Consider the following 24,120-nt stretch of genomic DNA (forward strand, 5'->3'; position numbering starts at 1 on the left):
TCCATCCTCAGTTCTGCCATCAAAGTGACTTTCTTAAAGCACAGGTCAGACCATGCCATGTGCTCCCCTCCCCCCATTCCCGTCTTCATCAAATTCAGTGGTTTCCTATCATTTCCAGGAGCAAATACAAATCAATCTGGTCTTCAAAGACCTTCATAACCTAGTCTCCTACTTTTCCAGTCTTCTTCCACCTTACTCCCCGACCATGTACTTAGACTCCAGGCTATTTCACAAAAAAGATATTTTCTCAGTTCCAGACATTTTCTTTGGCTGTCCATCATGCCTGGATTGTTCTCCCTCCTCTATTCCAACTACTGACCTCCCTTAAATCCCAACTAAAGTCCTATCTTTTTCAATCCCTCTTAATTTCTAGTGCCTTCCCCTTTAATTATTTCCTACTTATCTTGTAGTTTACTCACTATATATTTGTTTGTATGTTGTTCCCTCCCCCACCCAGCCCAATTTGATTTTAGACTCCTTGAGGTCAGTGTCTATCTTGTGCCTCCTTTTTTGAATCCCCAGAGATTAACCCAGTACTTAGCACAGAGTAGGTGCTTAATGAATGTTTATGGACTGATTAAATGATTCTGTGCCCAGGCCCTAGCTTGTTTTCTGAGTCCTTGGCAAGTCATGGAAAAGCTCTAAGTCTGTGCCAGAATCCTATCATTTTCTCTGGATCCTAGAAACCTGATTTTTTTCCTGCCTGTGAAAATGCTGTCATATTCTGCACCACAGAAAGCAACCTCTAAACTTATCTTGGCTCCAAAAACCCTGAATCTATTGGTTAAAAATCACTGAAAATTTGCCCAAATGGATATCCAAAAGTACCAAAAGATAAAACTCTCCCTTTATTTTGTAAACAATATATTGTTGGATTCTGGTTTCTAATCCATTCTGCTATCTTCTTCCATTTAATGAGTTTGACCCATTCACACTCAGTTATGATTGCTATGTATTTCCATCCATCCTATTCTCTTCTGTTTATCTTTCTTTTTCTTTACCCTGTCCTTTTTTAGTCTTTGATCATTGACTCCTTTAACCTACCCTTCCTCATATCACTGTACCCCTTTTCTCTTAGTCCTTTTCCTTCCTACTTCCTTGTTGGATAAAAAGAATTTCTATATTTAACTCTGTGTATGTATATATTATTCCCTCTTTGAACCAGTGCAGGAGAGGGAGGTTCAAGTGTTGCCCACTCTCCCTCATTTTCCCTCCGCTGCAAAAACTCTTCCTTGTCTAACGCTTTTATATGAGACAATTTCCCCCATTCTTCCTCTCCCTTCCATTCTTTTTTTGAGATCCTCCTAACATAATATTTACTCATGCCCTCTAAGTAGACAAATTCCTAACTGCCTTGATGATAAAGCTCTTAGTAGTTACACAGGGGCAGCTAGGTGGTGAAGTACACTGAGCACCAGCCCTGGAGTCAGGAGGACCTGAGTTCAAATTCGGCCTCAAACACTGACTAGCTGTGTGACCCTGAGCAAATCACTTAACCCTGTGTGCCTCCAAAAAAAAAAAAGAGAAGGGAAAAAAAGAGTTACATGTTTGTATCATCTTTCCATATAAAAATGAAACAGTTTAACTTTATTAAGTCCTTTATGATCTCTCATTAATGTTTACCTTTTTATGCTTCTCTGGAGTCTTGTATTTAAATGTCAAATTTTTCTATTCAGCTTTGGTCCTTTCATCAGGAATACTTGAAAGTCCTAGATTTCATTAAATATCCTTTATTCCTTCTCTAGGATTATACTCAGCTTTGCTGGGTAGATTATTCTTACTTCCTTTTGCCTTCAGGGAATCATATTTCCAAGCCTCCTTGGGAGTGGTAGGTACTAAATCTTGTGGCTCCATAGTATTTCTTTCTGGATGCTTGCAATATTTTCTCCATGACCTGGGTGCTCCAGAATTTGGCTATAATATACTGGGAGTTTTCATTTTGGGATCTCTTTCAGAAGGTGACCTATAGAATTCTTCAATTTTTACTTTGCCCTCTGATTCTATACTATGTGTGTAGTCTTCCTTTATAATTCCTTGAAATATAATGAGTAGACTTTTTTGGGGAATAGTTTTCAAGTAATTCAGTAATTCTTAAATGATTTCTCCTTTATCTATTTTCCATGTCTGTTGTTTTTCTAATGAGATTCCCCCCCCCTTTTTCATTTTAGCTTTTGACCTTATATTATCATTTCTTGATGTCTCATGAAGTCATTGGCTTTCACTTGGCCACTTCTATCTTTTATGGTTATTTTCTTCAGTGAAGAAGTTTTATGCTTCTTTTACCAAGCTATCAATTCTTTTTCATAATTTTCTTGCATTACTCGCATTTCTTTTCTCAATTTTTCCTTTACTGCTCTTATTTTATTTTAAAAAAAAACTTTTTTGGCTATTAACATTTTTTTCCCTTTAACTCTTCTGGGAATTCTTGTTGGGCTTGTGTCTAATTTGCATTTTCCTCTGAGGCTCTACTTGTAGATAGTTTCAATTTCTTGTCTTCTTCTGAGTTTGTGTCTTGAGCTTCTATATCACCTGAGAACTTTTTATGCTCAGGTTCTTTGTTATTGTTTTTCCCAACTTTTTTTTTTTTAACTTTGGACTTTATGTTAGAATTAGGCTCTGCTCACCTCTGGTGGGGGTGCTAGGGGATAGGAAGAGAATGGCTGGTCTGAGCTTCTGTGGCTTGATCTGGGGGCCTATAGGATTTCAGTGCTTCCAAAGTGCTGTGATCTGAGAAAAGGTCTGGTCATTCTCTCCTGTTCTGCACTCTGATCCTTACCCAGGTAGGGCCCCTGGTCTCTTGAGACTGTGATTACTCCTCTCTACCCTGGAAATGTGACATGGAATTGGGTAATAGGTTATAAAGATGTCAAATGGAGCTGGACCTGTACCCAATGCTAGCACAGTGGTTTTACCCTGGAATCTCTTTCTGATCAGGTGTGTTCAGTCACCTTACCATCCCTGTGTGTTGGATGTGTCCAGTGCTCTCCCTGCTGTTGCTGCCTCCAAGACCCACAGTCAGTGCTGCTTCTGCTGAGCTCTTTGGCTAGCCCCCACCCCAGTCTCTGCAGACCTCTTTGACTATCTAAGCTGTCCTGGGCTGGGGCAACGGCTCTTGACTTTTTGTTGGCTATTCTGCTTCAAATTCTATTCGATGTTTTCTGTGGACATTTTGTAGGAGAGGTTTTGGGGAAGTTTGGTAGTAATGATCCTTCACTGTGCCATCTTGATTCTGTCCTCTTTTCCCTTTATTTCAACTGGGTCTTCATTGCAGCACATCGTTCTGCTTATTCTTCCCTGAAGATTATACTCCCCTGAGAGCCTTCTCTTTTGTTAAGTAACCAATCCTTTTCCCTCAGCAAAAGATTCCACATCATATAACAACGAAAAAATTAAGATCTCCATCCTGAGCTTCCTCTCTTCTATAATTCCACACTTCAAATCACTACAATATCATTCCCATTCTTTGCACTTTTGCTCTAGAGTCTGAGGATTAAGTGGCCCTTCTCTTTGCCAGTGCCAACCCCTTTAATTTTTGCCTTTGATCTCCCTTTGTCTTCCCCTCTATCATTTGCAACTTCTTATCCAAAAGTAACTTCCCTGCTGCCTATACACATGATCTTTCCCTCATCTTAAAAACAAAAAGAAAACCAAAAAACTTCACTTGATCCTACCACCCCCCTCAAGCTATGATGTTATATTGTTCCTCCAGAACACAACACAACTTCTAGGAAAAAGTTGTCTACATTCATTGTAACTATGTCTTCACCTCCTAATCACTTTGCAACCCCAATAGTCTAACTTCTTAACAAGCCACTAAACTGACACTTCCCTTTTCAAAGTCACCAATGATCTCTTAATTGCTGGATTCAATTATCTTCTCTCATTTCTCATTTTTCTTAACCACTCTAGAGTATCTGACACTATTGACTATCCCCTCTCCCTCTTCTGAGATGTTGCATTTTTGTGACACTGTTATGTCATGGTTCTCTTCCTATCGGACTTCTACTTCTCAGTCTACTTTGCTAAACCATCTTCCATGTCCTGGGTCCTCCCCTCTTCTACCTCTACACTCTCTCAATGATCTCATCAGCTCCCATTTCTATTATCAGCTCCATAGAGATGACACACCTAGACTTAGCCCTCATCTTCTCCTAAGCTCCATGCCAAAATCTCCCACTGCCTTCTGGACTTCTCTACCTAGATGTCTCATAAGCATTTCAAACACCAAACATTTAAAACAGAATTTATCCTTCTTTCTTTTTTTCTCTCAGATTTCACAACCTTAATGAGAATATCCTTGACTCTTTATTCCCTTTCACTCCTAATATATAATCAGTTGTCACCTCTTTTTAATTCTATTTCCCCAACACCTCTTGCATCCATCCCTTTCTCTCTATTCACAACACAAGAATAGCATAACTACCTTAGTTCAGACCCTCATCATCTCTGTCTTGGACCACTGCAATAGCTTTCTAATTAGGAGACCAACTGGTCTCCCTGCTTCTCTAGTCTCTCCTATTTCCAGTACATCTTCCACATAGCTCCTAAACTGATATTACTCAGCAACAGATCAACGTCATTCCTTGGCTCAAAAAAGTCAGTGACTCCGTCTTGCCTCTAAGATCAAATACAAACTTTTCTAGCATGTTACAATCTGGTTCTAACACACTTCCTAGACGAGGAGGAAGTGCATTTCCAGACATGGGGGACAGTCCCCCAAAGGCACAGAGATAGGAGATGAGTTGTGAAGTTAAAGCTGGCCCCAGAACATACTTCATATCCCATCCAGACATCTACATTAGGCAGCTTGCTAAGGGTACACCTACTTCACTTGGAACAACACACTTTGGACCTTACCTCATCCTCCACTCTCCAAGAATCCCTCTCTTCCCCTTCCCCCTAGTTAATCCACCCTGAGGGGTTGTTCCTGGTTCTCAGAGTCAAGTAATTTGAAAGCAAAGTTATCTGATTCACTTTAGCTATCAGTTCCAGACAATGCTTCATATCTCAATCAGGCATGTACCCCAGGCATCTTGCTGTATGTCCTGTAGCTATGCACATAGAGGCCTGTTCTCCAATTCATCCCAGCTCTAGCTTCACTTTCCTCCCTTCAGTGTTAACTCTATAGTTAAGAAATAAACTATACTCACTGTCCTCCTTCCTTGAATTTCTTGCTTCCTTGTGTTTTCATCATTCATGCTCTACCAATCCTCAGTTCTGAGTCAACCCTGTTATAAGTGTCCTTTTTGCCCCTAGTACCTGAAGGAAGTCACAGAACCACTATAACTCAGTTCCTTAGCAAACTCTTTATATGCAAAGTCCACTGGTCAGTCACTGCTAAAGAGAAATCCTTTTCAATTCTTCCCTGATTTTCTATTAATACCTCTACAGCTATACTCCCAGACTTCTTTCTTCTCAAGACCCCTAAGCCACCCCACTCTATCTCCTAGTAGTTGATCTCACCTCCCCCCCTCCTTTTTTTCCCAATCTCTCCCTATCTACTGGCTCCTTTTCTGCCTATAAATATCCCTAGCCTTTAAAAAAAAACAAAAAACTCCTTTAATCTATTATCCAATGTCTCACACCTCCTTCTCTGTCAAGTTCCTAAGAACAGTTTTCTATCCTCTCCCCTTCCCCCACTCCCATTCAACTTCCTCACCACTGAATCACTTCTCAAATCCCTAATAATTTGGTTTCCCACTCCACCATTCAACTGAAACTTTGTCTCTAAAATGTTACCAAGTTTCACTTAACTGCTGAATCTAATGGCCTTTTCTTGGATTCAATTTCTTTAAATTTTCTCTAGACTTTGCAACTATTCTTCACCTCCTTTCTCCTAGATACTTTCTCCTCTTGGAGATTCTATCTGTTCCAATGCTCCTCCTTTGCTGAATTATCATCCAGTTCACATCTCTTAAGTATTGTTGTCTTTGATTCTCTTGTTCTCTCTATTCTCTTTTGGTGATTTTATTTGCTTCCATGAATTTGATTATCATGTCTATGCAGATGATTCCTAAATCTATATATCCAGGACTCATTTCTCTCCTAATTCCAATCCCCCATCACCAACTAGCTGTTGGGCTTCTACTTGGACATTCTCCTGGAATCACAAATTGGGCAATGACTGAAAACTGAATTCCTCACCTAACACTGCTTCTCCAAACTTCCCTATTTCTGTTGAGGGTACCGTCACCCCTCCATTCATGTTCTAACTTTGGAGTCATTCTTGACTCTTCACTCTCCCTCACTTCTCCCCGTAATTAATCAGTTGCCAAGTCCTTTTGCTTCTTCTGTTGAAAAAGATTTCATGATCTATCCCTTTCTCTCCACTTACAGAGTCACAATCCTAGTTCAAACCCTCATCGCCTGTCATAGATTTTTTTAATAGCTTCCTAATCCGTTTGCCTGTCTCCAGGTCTCTCTTCTCTACAATACATCCCTCACAGTTGCCAAAATAATCTTACAAAGGTAGCTGTCTAACCTCCTCACTCCCAAGCTCCCTCTTGCCTCTAGCAAATGCAAATTCCTCAGCCTAGTGCTTAAAATCCTTATAATATGGCTCCAGTCTACCATTGCAAACATTTTACTCTCCTTCATGCATTCTATATTTTACCAATCTATATTTTACCAATACTTCCTCTGTGTATTTCACATACCATTTTCCCTCCTTCCTAGAATTCATAGTCTCATCTCCTCTGACAGAATTCTTAGTTTCCTTAGGATTAAGCACAAGTACCACTTCCTAAAGTCTTCCCCTAATTTCCCAAGTTGTTCATGTTTTCTTCCAATTTGTCAGACCTCTCCCCCCCTCCCCCCCCCAAAAGAATTTAAGAACATTAAGGACAGGAGCTGTTTGTTCTTTTGCCTCTCTATATCACCAATTCTAGCATATCTTTGCACATAACAATAAATGCTTTTTAAATTAACACTATGGCTATATGAAACAAAAAAGTATAAAACAGGCCCTACCCTGGAAATAGCTTAATTGAAGTAAAGAAGACAAAAGAGGATGAAAAGTCAATTACAAATTACTTAAATAATGTTGAAAACAACAATAAGGCAGTGCCTGATTGCCAATACCAAACACACTATGCAAGAAAAATGCAAACTGACTTTGGCCGTGTTATAACCCTCCTCTTATTCTGAAGTGGCAGCAGCAAAGTGAAGAAAAAAGAAGATGCCAAAACCCCAATTTTTAAACTATCAATGAGCACCAACTTAATCACTGGTGCTCTAAATATGAATATGCTTAAGATCATCTAATAACCAGTCAATGTACTAGTATAAGAACTGAATTACCTTAATATTTACATTCTTACTGTAAATGAAACCAGAAGATAGAGATAAGCATAAATTAAAAAGTTCAATTAATTAATAAATTTTTGTTAAGCACATTACTATGTTTCACACTGTGCTAGGTGTCGAAGATACAAAGACAAGAAGCTTACATTTAATCAGGGGAAACAATAGGTACTCATAAGTATATACAAAATTTATAAAAAATAAATACAAAGTAAAATTTGAGTAGTTGGGGGAATCCAGGAAAGACGTTATATAAAAGATGGGACTTGAGCTAGGAAATTAGCCATTCTAAGGGGTTGAAAGGGGCTAAAATTCTAGCTAGTCTGTCTAAAATATCTAATGAGTGGTCACCAATAAATTATAAGCTTTAGCAAGAGTTAGACTTTTAAGCATTTATTAAGAGGAATAAGAATTTGGTAAAGACAGAGAGAAAGGCCTAGATTCATCTATCTGTTAAAGGGAGAGAGCATTTCTAGCTCCACTCTCAACCAGAGTCCTGACGAAAGAGAGCGCCAGCCTAGCTCCCTCTTCCTCCCACAAGCAAACGTCACTTCCTGACACCAAAGAGCTGCATGTCTTGCCCTCAGATGCCTTCTCCTCATGTTGGAGCATCCTGCAGTAAGTCACCAGCAGGTGGCATCATTCCAATCGTTACAGGGTAGAAGGAGTGCATTCCTAGCACGGGGGACAGTCAATGCAAATGTACAGAATCAGGAGATAAAGGAATGTGACATGTGAGGAAGAGAAGATTGTTTGGGAGAGACCATTAATTATTAAGTGTATGAAGGGGAGTAATGTATTTTAAGAAGAGGCTCACAGGTTGTTCTTGGGATGATAAAGAAAGCAGTATAATCAGTGTTAGCATGGGTCCTAAGGCAAAAAGAAACATGAGACTCTTAGTATGGTATAGTGGAAAGAACACTAGGCTGAAGAGTCAGAAGAATTAAAGTTACCTCTGATTATTACTACATCTGTAATCTTGGACAAGTCAGTCGAAACCACCTTGGTTTCTTCATCTGTAAAATGAGAGGGGTTGGTCTCTGTGATGGCTTCCAGTTTTAGATCTATGATCCGTCTATCACAGCAAAAAAGACTACCAAGAAGATAAATGCAACTCAGACACTTTATGCAAAGGATGAAGAAAGACAGTCAGAAGAGGGTGGGGGCTGGTAAAAAGAACAAACTAGGATAGCCAACATCAGCTCAGGAAAAATGGAAACCATGGAGGTCAAGAGACAATTCAACTGAGAAAATAAGCACAAACTCTGCTGAGGCTGGAAGCTATTAGAGGTGGAGAGAGGAGGAGATCCAACATGAACTCTCACCAAAAAAAAAAACAAAACAACCCACAGCAACAACAACAACAAACCAACCTGCATTCTGAACAGAGATATCCAAACCAGTTCCTTTTACTATTGCAGATTTGCAAGTCCTCTACAATTTAGAGTCTTAAGAGTCTCTGTAACTTAAAAGAGAACTAACTGGGAGTACTGAGAAATAAAGTGACTTGTCCATGATAACATATCTATTGTGTCAGATGTTGAACTTAATAATTTCTTGACTCTAAGGCCGGTTCTCTATCTACTAAGCCATATTGCCTCTTGAAGATTAATACGTGGTTGGGAAAAAAAATCACACACTTTAATTACTACTGAAAAGAAGATATTTAGAAGTTATCAACCACTAACTCACATGGCTCCTTTCCAATCACTGCAAAACTTTTAAGAGGATAACTTACATACATATTCAGATAATGCTTGATAAAAATATGGAAAGAGAAATAGGCAGGTTTTTGCAAACGATACCCTGCATTATCAGAATATGTCATTACACAAGTGATTTAAAAATTCAGGGAAAACAAGATTCCACTGTGCTTACTGGTCTTTGATATAAATACAAACAACCAACATTTGAGTCAGGAGATTAAGCAACAAGTATTTATTAAACAACTACTATATGCCAGGCACTGTACTAAACACTTTGTTTTGCTGAACTTAAAAATTGAGAATGTGACAATCCCTACTTTGAAGGACTTTATAAGCCATAATACACACACATGCCAAGTGCACACAAACATACATGCACAGAACAAATCCAAAATAAATATAATTTAATTAGGAATAGAGGCTGTAAGAGTTGTTATGGAGGTAAAAATGGATTGCTACTTTCAAAGGCAGAAATATATTTTCATATCTGGCAACTGACTGGAAATGTGAGGTGAGAGAAAGTAGAGTTGAGGATAATTAATGCCAAAGTTATAAACTTGGGAGATTGGAAAAACTAGTAGTGCCTTTAACAGAAACAGAGAAGTCTGGAAGAAAGATGTATTTAGAAGGGCCATGAGTTCTGTTTTAGACATGTTGAGTTTAAAAAGTTTCCAGGACTCAGTTTGAAACGTCCAATAGGCAACTGGTGATGAGAGACCAAAGCTCAAAGAGAGACATGGGCTGGGTTTTTTAATTTGTTGGTCATTTGCATAGCAGTGATCATTAAATCCACAAGCACTGAAGAGCTAACCAAAAGGGAGAATATATAGCAAGAAGGCAGTCCAGGCTAGAACCCTGGGGCACATGCAGAAAGAATATGCTATGAATAATAAGCCAGAGCAAAATCTCTAATGATTAGAGAGATGCAAATTAAAACAACTCTGAGGTACCACCTGACACCTATCAGATTGGCTAAAATGACAAAAAAAAGAAGATAATAAATGTTGGAGAAGCTGTGGGAAAATTGGAACACTAATTCATTGTTGGTGGAGCTGTGAACTGATCCAACCATTCTGGAGAGCAATTTGGAATTATGCCCAAAGGGCGATAAAGCTGTGCATACCCTTTGACCCAGCAATTCCACTTTTAGGTCTTTTTCCCAAAGAAATCATGGAAAGGGGAAAGGGACCCACATGTACAAAAATATTTATAGCTGCTCTTTACGTGGTGGCAAGGAATTGGAAGTTGAGGGGGTGCCCATCAATTGGGAAATGGCTGGACAAGTTGTGGTATATGAATACAATGGAATACTATTGTGCTGTAAGAAACGATGAGCAGGAGGAGTTCAGAGAAACCTGGAGGGTCTTGTGTGGGCTGATGATGAGTGAGATGAGCAGAACCAGAAGAACATTGTACACAGTATCATCAACATTGAGTGTTGACCTACTGTGATGGACTATATTCTTCTCACCAATGCAATGGCACAGAAGAGTTCCAGGGAACTCATGATAGAAGAGGATCTCCAAATCCAAGGGAAAAAAAAAAAAAAGAACTGTGGAGTATAGATGCTGATTGAACCATACTATTTCTTTTGTTTTGGGTGCTGTTGTTTTTTTTTTTCTATTTTGAGGTTTTGCATTACTGCCCTGATTTTTTTCTCTTATAACAGGATTAATGCAGAAATAGGATTAATGTTATTATGGATATATATGTGTGTGTATAGATATATATATGTATATGTATATAGATATAACCTATATCAGATTACCTGCTGTCTAGGGGAGAGGGGAGGGAGGGAGAAAAATCTGAAATTGTAAAGCTTGTATAAACAAAAGTTGAGAACTATCTTTACATGTAACGGAAAAAATAAAATACCTTATATGTAAAAAAAATAAATAAATAATAAGCCAGAGCAAAGGAAACTAAGGACTTGTCCAACAGGTAGGAAGAGAATCAAGAAGAAAGTAGCAACAAGAAAACCTTGAGGGAATATGAAGAGAGTGCGATCAGTGTTAAATGAAGCAGGTCAAGAAGGATGAGCCCTGAGAAAAGATCATAAGATTTTGGCAACTTTGATCACTGATAACTTTAAAGAGAGGTTGAGGGGAAAAGTCAGAAGCTAGACTACAAAAGGTTGAGAGGAAAGTAAGTAGAAGACAAAAGTGCATTTTTTGGGAAGTTTAGCTAAGAAAGGAAGAAGACCTTTAGGACAATAACTTGTGGGGATCCAAGAGTCAAGTGAAGGTTTTTTTTAAGGATGAAGGATAACTGGGAACATTTGAAGGTAGTAAGGCACTAGAATGTAGAGAGAAGTTGAGGATGAGTGGAGATGGAGGACTAAGGCAAAAGTGGATGGCACTAAAAACACACTTAGAGAAAGGACTTAGCCTCAGTAAAGATACTTATTATCAAAGAGAGGAGAAAAGGAGGAAGGAGTGGAGGATTTTGTGAAGGGGTTTTGAGATGTAGAGAAAAGTGAGTTCACAGTGAAATTACCTCAATTTTCTCAATAGTTAATAATCGATAAACATTTATTAAGCACTTATATGCCAGGCAATATAGTAAGCTCTGAAAACACAAATATAAAAAAGAAAAGATGATCTCTACCTTCAAGGAGCTTACAATCTAATGGGAGAAGACAACACACAAAAGTAAACTGAAAAAGGAGATGGGAAGGTACCCAACATTGGAGTAGGAGACATGGTGGAGAAGTCTGGAAGTCCCAAAGTAGTGCAGCCAGATGAGAAATGAGATGCCTAAGTAGAACTTTCTCCTAGAACAGAAGTTTAGAGTTCATGTCTCCACTCCAATCAGCAGGGCAGAGGGTAGTTATTAGTAAGGTAGAGTACCAAGGCTGATGAGATGTTGCCTTCTCAGAGGTAAGATAGGGAGAGGGGGAGGGAGAACTATGGGAAACTTGAAAAACTTACAGTTCCATAATTCCAACTATGTTTAAAAATATCTATTTACTTGACCCATAGCAACTTCCAATTAAACATGCTTAAAAATGAATTCTGACTTCTTAGTATGAGGTGTTATAATGGAAACAGTAACAGACAGGAAAGACCAAAAACCTGGGTTTTAATCCCAGCTCCGCCAGTACATTGGTGTCTCTACGTTCCAAAGAAAACATAAACACTCATAATCTTTATCCTCTGAAATAAAATCTACATAAAGCAAATTTGATTAGCCAATGGTGTAAGTAACTACCCCCCTCTAAGTATAATTCAAAGGAGTGGACTGTTCCCTAATCTGATCTGAAACAAGATGTCAACAATTACTGTGTAGTCCATCAAGAACTACTGATTACATGTTACATTGCGATAATTTAGTGTGTCCTCACTGTCCAGTTTCTCATCTTCTTGGGGAGGGAGGTTCTACAAGGAGATTGATTAGGGAGGTGTGGTAAAAAATATTTGTGGTAAAGATTAATATAAAAAATTTTAGCTGAATCATTTGGGAGGGGCCACACCTGGCCCACCCTGAGACTCCGAATGCTACTAAGCAGCTTTTGAAGGACCTCCCCTTTTGGGGAGGATAAATGCCAGACCTCCCCTTTTGTGGGAGGAAAACTCCACCAGAAGATAAGGCAACTTCCGGCAAGCGGGGCGTTCAAAAAGTCACTCTTTCAGCCTAGAGAGCAGTCTCTGGGGGCGATTGGCTCGTGATGGCAGTTCGGAAGCACGTGTTTCGTGCTTGGTCTTGGGCGTGCTGGTTCTCGGCCTGGCGGGCCTAAATTCCTTTGAACTAGCTTAATCTCTGGGATCGCACAGACTAAGTTTAGAGCTAAGACTATCCATCTGTATTTCTACTTCCTTATTTCCCTAACTGGTTTCACCTTTGTAGTCTAATTAATTCCCAAGCAATAAAACCTGATCCTTTATGAACTAAAGCTCAGAGGCTCCTTTTCTTACTGGCCTGGGAGGTATATATAAAAGGGAAAGTTCAAAGGGGGAGATTAATGCTCCGTATATCCAATTTTGGCCCTCACAGAGGAAAGACTGATTAGGAAGGTTTCTGATCAGCTCTCACCATTCTACAATAATTTTTAGCCATGCATACTAAAGATTTTAAAGTAAATTATCTCTGTATTACAATCTCCTTTCCTTTGTTTTAAGAAATGGAAACAAAAAGTTGACACTAGAATTTTTTTACTGGCAGGAGAAGCAAAACCATTATGCTTTTCTACATTGTTTATGGAAAAAAGCAATGGACTTAGAATCTGAAGTAGGTTTGAGGACTCAATCTGCAACTTAACTAGCTATATAAACCTTGCATGTTAGTTAAATTCTGAGTCTTAGTAGCCCTGGCTATAAAATGAGTAGGGTAATACTTTTACTGCCTACTTCACAGAATTGTTGGGAAAATCAAGTAATGCAAAAATTAACCATAACTCTGTAACCATAAAAAGCTATATAACTAAGGCTATTACTGTTAGAAAAAGCAGAGGCAGTGTGCATTACAATTGTGCATATGGTCCCAGTAGCCCACAGCCTCACAGTCTTCCTTGCCAGTCATCAACTGAGAAAAGAGAAAAGGTAAAATAACTAATGTTTAGAGCACCAGGTCTTGGAATCAGGAAGACCTCAATTCAAATATGGCCTCAGACACTAACTGTGTTGGCCCATGGCAAGTCACTTAACCCTGTTTGTCTCAGTTTCCTTTTCTACAAAATGAGCTGGGACAGATAGGTGGTACAGTGGATAAAGCACTGGTCCTGGATTCAGGAAGACCTGAGTTCAAATCCAGCCTCAGACACTCAACACTTACTAGCTATGTGAATCTGGTCAAGTCACAACCCTCATTGCTCTGCAAAAACAAAACAAAACAAAATGAGCTAAAGAAAATGGCAAACTACCCCAGTAACTTTGTCAAGAAAACCCCAAATGGGGTCATGAAGAATTGGATACCCTGAAAGTGACAGCAGAAGAACAACAACAAAAATAACACTAAACTGGGAAGTTCTCTAATTTTCTTCCTTTGAAAGCCCCAAGCACTATCACACTAGCTTCTGAAGGCCACAGCTCTTTTGAATTTCTCCCTTTCTCTTCAACTCCTTCCACTATGAAAGACAATGACAAAGGAAAAAAAAACCAAAAAACAGAGAAAGGGAGAATTCTGGTAACATGATAAATATTTCTCTTTCTTTTTTTCTGGTAGACACACAAAAAAACTGAAATGGGGTATTTTCCCATGAATTTTTCTATCCCTGTCACGCCCCCCTCCCCCAGCTTTTAACCCTTTACCTAAGCCCCAAATCACCAAATAGTCTTGTTGATTCTACTTCCACTCATGTCAATTCTGCTCCCTTTATATTTACCTGGCTACTAGCCTAGTTCAGACCCTCATTCTCTCTTGCCTTGACTACCATAATAGTTTCCAAATTGTTTTCCCCACTTCAATCCATCATCCACATACCTGCCAAAATGATTATTACTAAAGCCCAACTGTGATCACGTCAACCCCTTAAACTCCAGGGGGTTCCCTATTACCTGTACAATCACATGAACTCTTCTGTTCGGAACTTAAGGCTGTTCACAACTTGGACAAATTTTACTTTTCATGCTTTTACGCAATACTTCCCTTCATACTTGTTAGAGTATAGCCAAAATGATCTTCTTACTGTACCCTCACATAACAGAATTATATCTCTTGTGTCAGAGAGGTCTTTAGACCACACCTGAAATGTACTCCTCACTGTCACCTTCTAGGTTCAGATCTAGGACCATCTTCTTTTTTTTTCTTTCTTTCTTTTTTTTCTTTAGCATCTACTTTATTTTGGAGTTCCAAATTTTTCTCCCTCCCTCCCTCCCTTTCCTCCCCCCTCCACAAGATCACAACCAGGTTATATATGTACAATCCACAAGTGCTCTTTTTTATCAGTTCTTTCTATAGGGGTGCATAGTAAGCTTCCTCATTAGTCCCTTGGGATTGTCTTGGATCATTGCATTGCTGAGAGTAGTTAAGTCATTCACAATTGCTCATTGAACAATTCTGCTGTCACTATGCACAATGTCCTTCCAGCTCTGCTCACTTCACTATACATCAGTTCGTGAGTCTTAGGGCCATCTTCTAAAGAAAAATTTTCCATACTTTAGGGCTTTACCCCCAAATTGCCTTTTATATATTTTGTCTTCCCTTGCTATATGCTGTTAGCTCAAAGACAGGGATAGTTTCACTTGTCTTTTTATGTCTAGTGTTTGACAGTGCCTGGCATATGTAGAGGTTCGGTGCTTGTTCCCTTCCCTGCCCAAATGCTTGTTGATTAAATGGAATCTTGGTTTTATTTATCTTTATTAAGCACCTCTATATCTTGACTATTCATCCCTTTTCAGACAGTATCTGTTAAGATTTTTTTCCCCAATCCATGCGTGTTCTTCTTATCCTATATGCACTAATTTTGTTCTTGTAAAAGATTTTTAATTTTATGTAGCTGAAATTACTTCTCTTTTGTGATTATCTCTAACCCTTATTTGGTTAAGAACTTCTCCCCTGGGGCAGTTAAGTGGAGCAGTGGATAGAGCACTGGCCCCGGATTCCTGAGGACCTGAGTTCAAATCCAGCCTCAGACACTTGACACTTACTAGCTGTGTGACCCTGGACAAGTCACTTAACCCCAATCGCCTCACCAAAAAACAAAACAACAACAACAACAACAACAAAACCCTCTCTCCAAAAAAAAAAAAAAGTTCAGAAGAACTTCTCCCCTACAACTGTGATAGACTTAACTCTTTTCAGCAATACAACGGTGGAAAATGCTCTCCACATTCAGAAAAAGAACTATGGAGTCTAAATGCAGAGTGAAGCATACTATTTTCACTTTTGTTGTTGCTTTTTTATTGTTCTTGTTTATTCTTTCTTGCATTTTTTCCCCTTTTGTTCTGATTAATATGGAAATATGTTTAACATGATAGTAATGTATAACCTATATCAAATTGCTTGCTGGCCTTGGGAGGAGAGAGGGTGGGAGAAAAATTTGGAACTGAAAATATTTTTATATGTAATTGAGAAAAATTAAAAATAAAAACTTAAATTAAAAAAAAACTCCCCTAAAACAACTTTAAAAGGTACCTGATCTGATTCTCTTCTAATATTTTTATAGTGTGACCTTTTATATGAAGGTTGCATATCTATTTGGAGCTTAATGTAATACATCATGTAAGATGTTGGGCTAAACCTAATTTCTATCAAATCGCTTTCTTATTTTCATAGTATGGTCACATCAGGAATCATTATGCAAATAATTTATGTTCTTGGCAATTACTTGTTAAACATTTACTAAGAAACTATCATAAGTGGAATGTCCACCTAGATTCTGGGGGTGAAATGAAAGAAAGACTTAAAAACCCAATAGTATTTCTCAAAAAAAAAAATACTCCCCCTTTTCTTAATTTTTCTCACCAATGACATATCAGAATATTGAATTCTGATATGAAAACAGAATATTCAATTCAAGCCTCAGTACATCACTACTATTTCATACAATGGAGGAAATGTGGCAGGACCTGGTCAAAGTAAAAGGTAGATAGGAAGGATGCTGGAGCAGTCAAATAGGTTAAGCCAATCATCAAGGTACTTAGGAGAGGTATGGAAATAGGAGGGGAAAATGGCCCAAGAATTGGCTAAGATGGGAAATTAAGAGGTGGACCAAAAGGTGCAGGAAATATAGCAACAGAAAGACAGCAGTTACTGAGGAGCAGAGAAAAATAATGGAGATGACAACCAAAGGAATGCAGAGAAAAACACCAAGATATCAGTAGGAGAAGTGTAAAGAAAACATCAATGGCTTCCAAATGCTTTGAATTAATTCAACAAAATGCCAAATGAAACATTCAACAAATACACACTGGTTATCTACCATGCTCTGCTGTATAATTTTAAGCAAATAACAATCTGTTTCCTCATTTGTAATTTTACTACCAACTTGTTTTGTGAAAATCAAATGAAATAATAAATATGAAAGCAACAACCATTAAGCACTATATAAACCAAGCAGTATTGTTACTACCATAGAAGTTTCTGTATCTTAGAAGCATTAGTTAAAGGCCCACCTTCCTTCACAAATGCAACAATGAACTTTTCCTTACCTTAGAAACACCCTTAGAATTATTCATAGAATCATAAATTTGCAGTTGGGTGGGAACTTAGATATTATCTAGCCCAAGTCCTTCATTTTGCTGATGAGGAAACTGAGAAATTAAACTATTTGTCCAATGTCATGCAGGTGGTAGTGAAAGGGAAAGAAGGAGAATAAACATTAATATAGTGCCTACTCTACATGCCAGGCACCATGCTAAATGTTTTTTGTTTTGTTTTGAATAAATATCTAATCTGATCCTCACAACCCTGTGAGATAAACATTATTATTATTCTTCCCATTTTATAGTCGAGGAAAACATAGGGTAAGTAACTTGCCAGGGTCACATATAGTTAATATGTGTCTGAGGTCATCCTGGAATACGTGTCTTCCTGGTCCAGGCCAGTGCTCTTTCCACTGAGCCACCAATTGCCTCAGGTAATAGCAGAGCTGGGCATACTCTGGCTCAAAATCCAGTGCTATTTCCACTCACTACTCAAGGTTTCCAATGTTTCATGTCTTCTTCCCCAATTAGGTAACAAGAGTGATGGCAGGGATCACATTTTCCCATTATTTTGTTTCAGCACCTAAGAAAGAGCTGAAACACACAATAGGCACTTACTTAAGATGTTTGTTGGAAAACCACTATTTGAATGGCATAACAAGATGTAAATTTTCTAAAAGAGTTAATGTACAAATTTGTTTTTCTTAACCATACCTATTAGAAGGGAGGATGGTTTGATATGGGGAACAGAAGATGAACTGATCGTGACAGACATACACAAAAAAGGGAAAAGATAGATGCAAAAAAGAGCAAAAATAAAATAGTTTTAAAATAAACAGAAGAAAATTAAAAGTTCAGAAGGTGACACAAATGAGTCAATTTTGTTAAATCGGCATGCTAATAACTGGAACAAAGTAAACTAATTTACTGACAAACATTAAAAAAAAGTGTGTATGTATATATATATATACACACACACACACACACATATACACATACATAATAAGTTCTTCATTTGTCAAAATCACTTGTTTTATATGATTTGGTATGAGTTCAGAAGATTTTGACACATTCTTTAATTCTTCATCATGACATTGGACATTAAGTGTATCTGACAGTGTTTTTCAAAGTTCAGCCTTAGAAAAGTACATAGCCTGTAAGTTTTTTTCAATGGGGTTTAAACCAAGCAAGTTCCCAGACCACTTTAAGATTAACATTTGTTAATTTTATATTACAGTTTTCTATTTCCATCTTGGAATTTCTATAATTCTAGAACAATTCTGCTTCTCAGGATATCAATAAATTTATCAGAGTTCATTGTGCCTTCAATAAGGAATAAGACTTAGAGGCTCACTGAAAGTTTAAAAAAAAAATCTCCAAATTTGTGTGTGTGTGTGTGTGTGAATATTTTGCAGTCTGATGAAGTTGTTTTATAGTTGTTACAGTTGTATTCAGACTTCTACTAACAGTTTTGGCAAAGCATCAGTAACAATTATCTTTTTCAAATCTCCAGCACTTCAATCTCTGTATTGTCTTGCCTATGTCAAGCATTTTTTTCTTCTTCATAGCAAATCAGAAACTTTTATTTTTTAAACAGGTCTTCTCTCTTCTTTCAATTTCAAGAATCTTATGCCACATAATGGAAGCATCAATAGCAACTTCTTTGGTTTCCAGGTGCTTTTTTGAGATTGGACTGTTTTTGCAGCTAAAAATTTGTCAATTCCTGGCACCAGTTTTTCATTTTGGACCACATTTCTGTGTGACAGATCCGCTGAATCACTTAAGACCTCCAGGTCAAAGAGCCACTGCAATATCTCTAATAGTTATCAAAGTGTGCTCTTTAAAAGCTACAACTTTTGCATATTTCCTTAGAATAATGTTCCTTCTTAATAACCAGAAAATTAAAAACACAACAAAAAGAAAGCAATGCAACATTTGTGTATGGCACAAAAATCTAACACTAAAGGTTAGGCTGGTCAGAGAAAACCAACTCAATCTAGTTTTATCTGGTCAATATCAGACATTCTGAGTCATCACAATGTCAGCAAAAGCGCATATGAAAGACCATTGCTGTCACAAAATAAAAGCCTGGGATAGGGACTGAACCTGTGATTTTATTAGTATAGGGAACTCTAAAGTGAAGATAACCACTCTACCAATTTAGGTTACCACCTTCTCCCCTTCTCTCTCTTTTTTTTTTTTTTTGGTTTGTTTTTGTTTTTGTGGGGCAATGGGGGTTAAGTGACTTGCCCAGGGTCACACAGCTAGTAAGTGTCAAGTGTCTGAGGCTGGATTTGAACTCAGGTACTCCTGAATTCAGGGCCAGTGCTCTATCCACTGCGCCACCTAGCTACCCATTCTCCCCTTCTCTTAAGACAGCTGCCTAGTGTAATGAGAGGTTAAGTGACTTGAATGTAGGTTTTTCTGGCTTCCAGGCCAGCTCTCTTATCAATTCCAAAATACTGCCTCATAAAATGAAATCATACCTAAATAGCTGCTAGTGCCAAGTAATTCATACACCACTGTATTACCATATTAAACTTAAGGTCCTTTAAAAAAAATTGTACATAACAAGAGTTAACAGTTTCAGACACAATTCTCTTTTTTTGGGGGGGGGGTTGTACATTGAAATGTACATATATTCAAATATATTGAAAATATAAAATTAAAAAATGGAATGGTGAATTGCAACAATTTTCTAGCTACTACTAAGTTAAATCTTGCAGTGCAACTGTTAGTATTCCTCACCTTCCCCTGTACCTCAATCTACTAGGCCTTAGGTTCCAGAGATCCCACAGACTCTCTTAACCAAATGCACAATCCAAGACACAAACTGCTCTCACTTCAAGTCTCCTTTCCTAGTTTGGTAATTATGGATGAACAACCTCAAAGAAACTTCAAGTTCCCTTTTTTCTGATCTCTCTTAAAACAACTCACAGAGAGTCAGTAACTCCATATTTCTAAGATTCAAAGGACATCATTATTATATTATTTGGAATACAGAGATTATCCATAGGTATAGTATCCACATTCTGTATTGTTTAAAGCTGTAAGAAGATCCTCTAACCATTCTTCATCCAGCTACTTCAGATAAAATTCTTCACTTCAGTTACCTTTTGTGTTTTGTTTTTTGGGGGGGGGGGTTTGTGTTTTGTTTTGTTTTTGTTTGTTTGTTTGTGGGGCAATGAGGGTTAAGTGACTTGCCCAGGGTCACACAGCTAGTGAGCGTCAAGTGTCCAATGCTGCATTTGAACTCAGGTCCTCCTGAATCCAAGGGCAGGTGCTTTATCCATCGCACCACCTAGCTGCCGCGAAGTTACCTTTTCTACCAGTTGCATTTGTAATGATGCCTTTCCCCTTTCACCCAGCAGCTCCAATTCTCCATTAAAGAACTGCAAAACTTTTTCCTATTTACAACTGTCCTACCTGCCTCCAACTGAATCAAGGCCATCTCCCTGTTTCCTATCAATTAACCACTGCAATTGGATTAGTGGACATTGTTTTTTCAATTATGCCTAAAAATTTTCACCTCCACTATCTTGGCTGAATTCCTCACTCAAAACACATGTAGGTAAATGAACTATGCACTAGAAATACAAAGACTTTTCTGAAAATGTCCCTGTCCTCGAGATTACATTCTACAGGAGATACAACACTTAAGCTGATAAATAAATACAAGATAATTTACTATTTCAATAAATACTAACAACTATAGGGATCAAGAAAGGTTCTTATAGAAAATGGCACCTGATTTTAACAGGCAGCGATCAGGAGAGAGTTTAACTCAAGGGCCCAGTAACCTTAAGGCTAAATACCAGTACAGTGGCCCACTCCAAGAGCAGAACAAATAATGGAGTTTTAAATGATATTTATTTCTGCACTTTGATTTGTATATTTTGTTTGTCTTGTTTCCTCTATAGATGATAAAACTCAAGGTTCATCTTTTATTCTTTCCTAAGTACTCCCCAGAGTACTTAGTACAGGTATTCTTATACAATTGGTCCTCAAATATGTAACTGATAAAAGTCCTGCACTAGATCAGTTAACAATTACTGTTTCCACAAACAAATTTTATTATTCTAAAGTACTATTTCAGTTCAAATATTTAGGTTATCTTGGCCACTTGTACTATTTAAAGGGAACAGTAGTGGCAACAAGTATAAAAAGGGAAGAAAAGATCATCCAAACAGGCAATTTTTCAGAAAAAGACAAGTCAGATGAGCTGCCTACTCTAAACTGGATTTATTAAGTTTCATATAGAATAGTTCACTTTGGAGCCATATATAATCACTCAAAATTCTGAACTAACCATTCACAGTAGAAAAAACAAGTGGAAAAAAGCCTATTGTCTGCACAATGATTGGATAGAAAAATCTAGATAAGTTTGTTTATTAACACAAATCTTGTTCATACACAGCAAATGGACAATGAGTTGGGCCCAAAACTGAATAGGATGGGGAAAAAATCTGGACTGCTTTTTCGATGTTGCAAAGGTCTTTAATTACCCCCAAGATTTAAAAAATACCAATATTTTTAATACCATTTTAAAAATAGCAATATTTTTCTAGTGCTGTATTGAGAATAGTGTCATGGAACATCACAGTATCCAAATAACTGAAATTTAGACTAAGTCAAAGGGTAGTGGAGCAGGCACAGAATGAACACAAGCAGACCACAGTACAAAGAAATAATGGAATTATGAACATAGATAGATTAAAGAATGTTACCAAAGCAATGTATGGGTTAAAAGATAGGCTGGGCAGATGAAGTGATAGCCCATGTTATCCACTGCTATCTTCATGATAACAAGGGAAATGAAGGAAAGGCTCTGTGTAGTGTATTTATCATAGTCCATGGGGCAGGAGTTACATATACTGGGCAGGTATGGAAGGGTTGTGATGTGTACCCTTAAAGGTAATACATCCAGATCAGTATTTTCACAAGCACGCTAACCCTTCCAGAAAGTGTGACTGGGTGACCTAGCTTTGTGGAAATTAATCTAAGAAGCTTCTGTTCCAAATCCTTCTGGCCTGTCTTTAAGGGCTTCCTTCAGCCCCAACACTGATCAGTCTGCCCAATTGCCCTACTAGTTCTCCAAGTCCTCCACCCACTCTTATCCCACAAACACTCCTCCTCTGCACATCATGAAACCCATGTGCTTCAGGTATAACAATTTATTTCAATAAACATATGAGGTAATTTACGATGTCTGCCAATGAGAAAATGAAGTAATTAATAACTACTACTCAAAGGATCTAGAAAACAATCTCTTGATCATTTTCGAAATTAAAAAAATCAGCAAGAACAAGAAAAAAAAATAAAGGGGGGAGGGCCGTTGAGAGGAGAGCAAAAACCCTAGATTTACCCATCTGTATAGATTAAACACAAGAAAGAGCTGTGTATAAGGGTCCCTAGACGGTCTTACTGTAAGACAGCACGGAGGTATTTTGCAATTGTTTGTCCTAAATAGCCTAAAATTATTTTTGAAAGGATTAATATTTTTTTTAAACTCTCCAGTTTTATCACCGAAGCAGCACTCGGGGCTTTCCCTGGCCCCCCCCCCCCAACCCCTCCTGCCGCGTTCTACCACCTCCGGGGCACCGGGCATCCATCCTGCAGTTCTCTTCGCACGTCACACCTCCCAACCTTGACGTTCACAGCCATGCCGGCGCACGAATCGCCATTTAGCCGCGCTCTAGTCACAAGTGCTTCTGTCATGCCTATAATTACCACACCCCCGTCAGCCTTTTCAGGCCGGTGTTGTTATGACATCTGTCGCCGTAGCCGCGCCCCACCCCCACCGCGCAGGTCCCTCCCTTCTCCCCCGCCCCCCCAAAAAAATACCCATCCGCTCCGGTTCGGGGGGGGGGGGGGCGCTTGAACTTGTGAACTCCCACACGGTGGGTCCCTTCCTGTCCGGATTAACACGATGACACACGGTCATACAGACATACACACCCCGCCCCTGGTCTCTCCTGCCCATGACAGGCTCCTCAGGCGCCCCCCCTCCCCAAATCTACCACGCAGGCACCGCGTAGGTCTTCGCCCTCCCCGCTGCCGACGCCCCTGCGGGCGCCCAGTTCTGACTCCCCTCCCCCCACACACCTCCCCTCCTTTTTCCTCCTCCTCCTCTCGTCGCCGCCGCCGCGGATCCGCCGCAACCGGCGTTCCCGACTGTGCCCAGCACCTCAGGGCCCAGCCCCAGGCCGGCCGGGCCTCCGCAGCGCTGCCGTTAGCTGCGCGGCTACGGGAGAAGGCGCGAGCTGACAGGGCCCAGGGATCCGAGCTCGCGCCCTCCCCGCCCCCGCCTCCGCCTCCGCCCCGGGGCCTCTCCCCATTCCCCGCGGGAGGACAGCCCGGAGCGGGGAGGAGGAGGAGGGAGGAAGAAAAAGAGGGAGGATCCCAGCGGGTGCCTTCCCCTCCCCAACCGCCGCCACCCGCGCGCCCACCTGGTTCCGCGACAGCCGATCTCGAGCGCACGATGGGTGAAGTGAGGCCGTCAAGCTTTCACTGCTTCCCTTCCAAGCTGGCCTGCGGCTTGAGCGGCGCTCACCAGGCCTCGCTCGCTTTCCGCCGCCGCCGTGTATCGAGGGAGCAGCGAGACCAGAGAAGCCGGCGTTCGGAGCGCGCCTGCGTGATAGCAGCTTACAGACGTCGGAGATTGGGAGGGGGCGGTGGGGGGGAGGGAAGAGGAGGGCGAACCTCGGTTTTTACGCCTGCGCCTTCGCTTTCCGTGACCAGGGCCTAGAAGAGGTTGCTGGGAGTTGTAGTACCACCCACTCTAGTCGGCCTCCGACCAAGAGACCCTCTTCCATCAGCTTATGTTAAAAATAAGAAAAACCGGGCTCGGTCTAGCTCAGGGATGGGTTGAGAATGAAGTCTGCAGTAGTTGGTTTATGTGGGGGAAAGAAGAGCCTGGGGACTAGGAGAGTGATAATAGGGAGGGAGGAGCAACTAGTGTCGAAGTACTAGGGAAGGGAAGGCAGCAGGCCTCCCAGAAGCAAAGAGAGGTTCGGAAGCCTGGGCCCTGT

The 24,120-nt window shown here is 39.6% G+C and overlaps 1 protein-coding gene across 1 annotated transcript in view; it reads right to left on the bottom strand.

The window, feature by feature from the left end:
- Positions 1-23,742, bottom strand: part of KPNA1 (karyopherin subunit alpha 1) — a 95,274-nt gene extending 71,532 nt beyond the window's left edge. The window contains exon 1 of the mRNA XM_043992833.1: positions 23,539-23,742. The gene's annotated coding sequence lies outside the window, so the exon portion shown is untranslated. The remainder of the gene's footprint in view (positions 1-23,538) is intronic.
- Between the last annotated feature and the right edge of the window lie 378 nt (positions 23,743-24,120).

Source organism: Dromiciops gliroides, chromosome 3 (genome assembly GCF_019393635.1).
Source record: "Dromiciops gliroides isolate mDroGli1 chromosome 3, mDroGli1.pri, whole genome shotgun sequence".
NCBI lineage: Eukaryota > Metazoa > Chordata > Mammalia > Microbiotheria > Microbiotheriidae > Dromiciops > Dromiciops gliroides.